This window comes from Ailuropoda melanoleuca, chromosome 14 (genome assembly GCF_002007445.2).
Source record: "Ailuropoda melanoleuca isolate Jingjing chromosome 14, ASM200744v2, whole genome shotgun sequence".
Classification (NCBI taxonomy): domain Eukaryota; kingdom Metazoa; phylum Chordata; class Mammalia; order Carnivora; family Ursidae; genus Ailuropoda; species Ailuropoda melanoleuca.
This window is the reverse complement of record NC_048231.1, coordinates 23237752-23243751: the sequence shown is the minus strand read 5'-3', so window position 1 is coordinate 23243751 and position 6000 is coordinate 23237752. Positions and strand designations below refer to the sequence as shown.

At 34.1% G+C, this 6000-nt stretch overlaps 1 pseudogene; it reads left to right on the top strand.

Moving 5' to 3' along the window:
- Positions 1-350: 350 nt before the first annotated feature.
- LOC100464997 overlaps positions 351-6000 on the top strand; it is a 52573-nt pseudogene continuing 46923 nt past the window's right edge.

The following is a 6000-nucleotide window of genomic DNA, read 5'->3' as shown; positions in this document are numbered from 1 at the left end:
ATTAATTACATGCTTAATTTATACATTCGAACATTAATTACATGCTTAATTTATACATTCTCCTTCAAAATTAAAAATGATATATTGCTTTTCTTTAAAGAAAAAGCAAAGAGATTCTCTTGTAAATCTTTAGCTCCCATTTCTTACCTCCTATATTCTCTAAAATTCAGACTTCTGAAAGTATAGCTATGAATTCTGCTAAAAATTAAGTGTTACACAAGTATATGTTAAATTCTGTCCAATATTTTTGTCAAGGGGAGATTAGTGAATTTACTTATAATGATCAACTTGCTAATACATAAAAATGCATTGTATGAATTCATTCAAGATTGGGTAGATTGTCAACAAAGATGGCCACGAAAATTCTATCCATCTTTGTGGCTTTATACCTCTTCTTTGATCAAAAGGTGGCGACTACTTCTGCTCCAGTTGAACCTGTTCTGGACTCACGATTTGATTTGACCATCAGAATATGGTAAAAATGATGAAGTGCGAGTTCCAGAATCTAGTTCCTAAGATACCTGTAATTTCTTTGCTTTCTGGAACCCAAATAGTGCCCTGTAATGAAGCTTGTCTAGATCTCTGGAGGCCAAGAAGCCACATGGAAGAAAATCAAGAGGCCCCCGCCAAAAGCCACCATCAATGCCAGGCATGTAAATAAGGCCATCTTGAGATTGCCAGGACCAGCTGCTCCCGTCTGCAACTTCACAAGTGAACACAAGAGAGACCATCTGACGAATTGCCCAGCTGAGACCAGTTAGCCAGCAGAGTCATGAATAACCATAAATTGCTTTTACTTTAAGCCGCTTTATTTTGTGATAACCTGTTTTGAAACAACACATAATTAATAAAAAGATGAAGGGAAAAACAAAGTACTTCTAATCTAAAACTAACTCATTCCACTTGATAGGAAGCATCACAGATTTTAGAAAAGTATTTTCTGTCACTTTGTTTTCTATTTATATCTTTCCATAATTAAGTTTCAAATACTTTTTTCTTTTGCAAAGTAAGACATAGCTGTGAAAGTAAATGGTAAGATCAATATATATCAAAGATTTTGAAAATATACAGCAATATATGATATATACAAAACCAAAAATATGTCAGTAAAACCTAAAACAAATTTTCTTCTCTGTGCTATTTAGAACAAAAATCTGTTTAACACTGACTGCAGGGCTAAACGCTGGATTGAACACCCCCTAGTTATGAGGTCACTTCTGGAAATACATTTCTATTTGGGAAATTAATATTGGAGAGAGGAGATGTGCCGTGTAATAAAACCTTGTAGAGAGTTATCACATCGCTGAAGCAGTACTTTTATCAAATACTAAAATAAAGTGGATTTTACAGTAAATTTTTTTCTGTGCTGATGTGTCACAGTAATACATGACTCATGCTATTATATTTGTCAAGATGAACACTTAGACCAAAAGTGTCCTAGTATACCTTCATGCCATCACACTTTTTCCATATATTAGTAATAAATGGAGACTCACATTGATTTCTAATATAAAATGTAAACAGAAGCTTTCACACTTGTTCTGGTCCTTAGACAAATATCACCTGTCCTTCTCAAGTCTGGGTGTTCATCAGAGCCTTCTGTAGAAGAATAAATCCCACAGGGTATTCTGATATGCTCTTAGGGCTGTGAACCACTGCTTCATATAATTGCTTCACTGCTAAAATCATTGCTGGTGGATTCTAAGTTAAACCATAAAGTCTCTTCTTATATTTTGGTAGTCAGGTGCTACACCAAGGCTTTCACATCATGAAATGTCTCCTTCAGAGTGGATACATTTGGAGTCTATGTGTCAGATGCACCTGGGATGTTTGTAAACATTTAAATTCTCAAGCCACTTCCACTACCTACTAAATCAAAATGTTTAGAGAAAGCCTGGCTATCTGTATTTTTAAACAAGTCCAGCTGCTTGCCATTCTCTCTCTCTCTCTGTTTCTCTTTAACAAAACCCTCAGCGATGCTTTCTGCCTGAACCATGCGTTTTGTCAGAGCTAATCTGCATATCACATTCAAGCTCGAGTCTTACTGAAGAATGGATTTTTTTTTTTTAAGATTTTAAATTTATTTGAGAGAAAGAGAGAGAAGGAGTGGGAGGGAGTTGCAGAGGGAGAGAGAGAGGGAGAGAGAGAATCTATAAATAGACTCAACAAACAGGGCTCCATGTCATGACCCTGAGATCATGACCTGAATGGAAACCAAGAGTCCAGCTTAACCAACTCTGCTACCCAGGTGTCCGCAAAGAATCAATGTGTAATATGAAAAGTCTCCCAAATACATTTTACTTTTCAGTGTTACTCTTTGTTGACTTACCCTTCTCATGTGGCACGGGCATACTCATGATGAGAGAGATTTGAGTTTGGGGGCTGCTTTTAGCTTTCCCTTCTACTTTCATGTTGTAGCATGCAGACCACTGCTACAGAACCCAGACACATGTCAGTGAGGAAGAAATCCTCCACTGATGATTCCTAACTGTGCAGAGGGACAATAACTCGTATTAGAGATAAACACTTACAAAGTGTAAAACTGCACTCAATGTGTTCTGAAATATGCCATGTTGCATATCCACTCCTTTTGTGGACTACTGCCTATTACAGAAACAATGGTGCAGCTGGTCTGATGAAGCTGACAGCACTGAGATATGCGAGAATATACGATGTGATGATTTTTTCTAGACTTCATCAGCCAAACATGAAGATAAATTATACTGTGGGAGCAGCTTTCCAACTGAAGAGTGTTTAAATTGTTAGTGTGAAGTTGAAACTTAATAATGCCAACATAGGAGCCAGGTTGTATTACTTGGTGATAGAGCTTGGGAGGATATATTCTAATCATTTTATTTAAACTTTCCAACTTCATACTGTGCATGAAATAGAATGAAATGGAAAAAAATATAACAATAAGAGAATGTACAAATACAAGAGATTTTTAAAACCAAAGCAGTACAACGGTCAGCTTTTCTACGAGAAGACAAGTATATCTGCTTTTTAAATGTAATCATGGAGTTGGAAAATAATCCATATACCATCTTGTTCTACCCCCAGCTTCTGGGAGGGAGAAGAGAAATTGAGAAGACTTTGCCATTATTTTTCTGTGGGATCTTAGGCAAATCATGTATCTCTCTGCCCTGCAGTTTCCTTTTATGTGAAGTTAGATCATTAAATGAGATGAGTTGGGAGCCCTCAATTTTGGAGAATTTTGTTGATAACCTGCAGATATTTAGTGTACATAGATGTGTGTATAAATAAGCTACTTAGGGGCAGCTGTATGGCTCAGTGGCTTAAGTGTCTGCCTTTGGCTTAGTCGTGATCCTGGGTCCTGAGATTGAACCCCACATCTGGCTTCCTGCTCAGTGGGAAGCCTGCTTCTCCCTCTCCTTCTGCCACTCCCCCTGCTTGTGCTCTTTCTTTCTCTATCTCTCTATCTCTGTGTCAAATGGATAAATAAAATCTTGAAAATAAATAAAAATAAATAAATAAGCTACTCATAAAAACAACTAAATTCTATCCTTACAGCATTTAAGATAGAAAAATATTCCATACCAGCTCAATAAACTATTATTTTTATCGAGAGCTTTTTATTTGCCAGTCACCATGTTAAACTATTGATATGCATTTTCTATTCTTAACATTCAGTACAACATTAAGTGTAGTTTTATTATTTTTCCATTTTAACATAATGAAGCTGAGGCTTAAAGGGTATAATTTATCCAAGATCTTACAATTAATTGGTAATAGTTGGAGCTTAGATACCCTAGGGATTGTGACTATGCATTGTGGTTTTAATGATTGTGCCATGATTAAAAAAAAAAAAAAATTGCACCTTACTTTGTGTGTGGTGAATTCCAGTGTCAGAAAAATAAAGTTGTCTGTATATTCTCTAATATGTGCTTGTTGGAATAGATTCCAAATCACACTGATTTCCCCCTCTTTGCTACGTGCTCTTATTCAAAGGTTAGTGTCTGGCAGGCATGTCCTGAAAAAGAAAGTAATGAGAGGGGATTAACTCTACCAGATATGTACACATTTTGCAAAGCCTCTAAAATTAAAACAGTGTAGAGCCATGTGAATTGATAGAGCAATGCAATGGAATAAAGACTCAGAAAGAGACGCAAGAACACTTGAAAATTTCAGCTAGGATAAGATTGCCCTTTCAAATGATGCAAAATAGATGAACTTTTCAAAAAATGGTATTGGGACAACTGTAGAGACATTCATGCAAAGAAAAATTGGATCCACAACACACACCAGACAACAGAATAAACCTCAATAATTTCAGTAATCTAAATGTAAAAGTAAAATCATACAAGCATGCAAAGTAAGCAAAAAACAATTTGTTATCTGCTATTATAGTTAACTTTTCTAAATTGGGCTGAGAAATCCAGAAAAAAAAAAAAGTATTGATAAATTGGCTCCACCAAAGGGGAAGGGAAATGTTTTGAATAAAATACTAGAAGGAAAAGGAAAAGATAATTACAAACTGGGAGAAAATATCTGTAACTTGTATCTCAGAGGTAAAACTCAAAAAATCAAGAAGGTAAAGATTAGAAGTCCCTTTAAAAATTGTGCAAAATACTACACAGCTCCCAGAGATTAAAATATTCAAATAACCCATAAGCATCTGGAAAGATGTTCTGATACAAAATAAATAAATTTCTACAGAGATATAATTATTTATATTTCAGATTGGCAAAATCCAAAATCTTGTCAACATACTCTCTTTAGGCAGATGAGGGAAAAACTAGCTCTCTTAAAATGCTCCTGAGAATGGAAAAGAAGCAGATCTTATAGGAATGAATTTGGAAATATTTAACAAATATTCGTGGCCTTTTATTATTTTATCCCAGCATCCCACTTTTAGAATTTCATCTTGAAAATATTATGCCAAAATTACCAATAACTTATATGCCAAGTTATTTGTAAAAGCAATATATTGAAAACAACACAAACATCCATCTACAAGAGATTGGTTGAATATACTCCTGTCCATACACACAATTAAATACTAACAAATCATTTTTAAAAAATGAATGAAGAAGGTTTATTATTTTTCAAATTTGTGATGAATTGTTCTCTCCTTCACTCTCCAATAAAACATATTTTAATTGTTATCCCAGAAGAAAAAAAGTAAACCTTATAATTTTCCAAATATATGCTTCCATCTTAGCTGTAGGTATATATATTTTTGCATTGGACAAGAAAATCCAGGGGGGCAATAAGTGAAATGACAAAGAAATCTACTTCTTAGATATTTACAAGTGGTGTGGAAAAACCAATTATATTACAATAAATCTTAAGGTAAAATCTAATTTAAATTTAAATCACAATGACTTTTGACAGATATAGATAACATGCTAGCAAATTTAAATTGTGATTTTGTAGTTTTTCCCATTAACTGAATCAGTTCTGCCTATGTTCACGGATTCAGAATATTTCCAAAAATTATCTTCTATCTGTATTTAGTCTCTATTATTTTACCTTTGTGTAAATAAGAGTGCAATAAGAGATATAATAATTATTCCGAAAATGTAAATATAATTAAAATAGAGTCAAATTTAAGGTTATGTTAGAAATACTTAAAACTATTCACAGTAAGAAATTAAAAGAATTTTTATCGATAAAAATAGCTTTTGCTTGTTTTAAATTTCACAGAAAGAGGAAACAGTCCAGTTTTATTAAACTACTGTAGAATGATATCAACAAAATGGTTAAGTGAGGAACTCCAAAATTCATCCTTCCATTAAATCAACTGAGAGACTGGCAAAACCATCAGAATCACTTTTTTTGGAACTCTGGAAATTACCAAAAGCAGCATGGGAAGCACTTATTCAACAAAATGACTGAAGCACAGTAAAAACAGCGAGCTTTTTGTTGTTTTAATTTGACCTTATTTCCATCCTCCATACTTCAACTCAGTGGTAGCCTTGAAAACAACAGTGATAGCTGTGAAAATACCACAGTATGGGGACCAGTACAGAATAATGT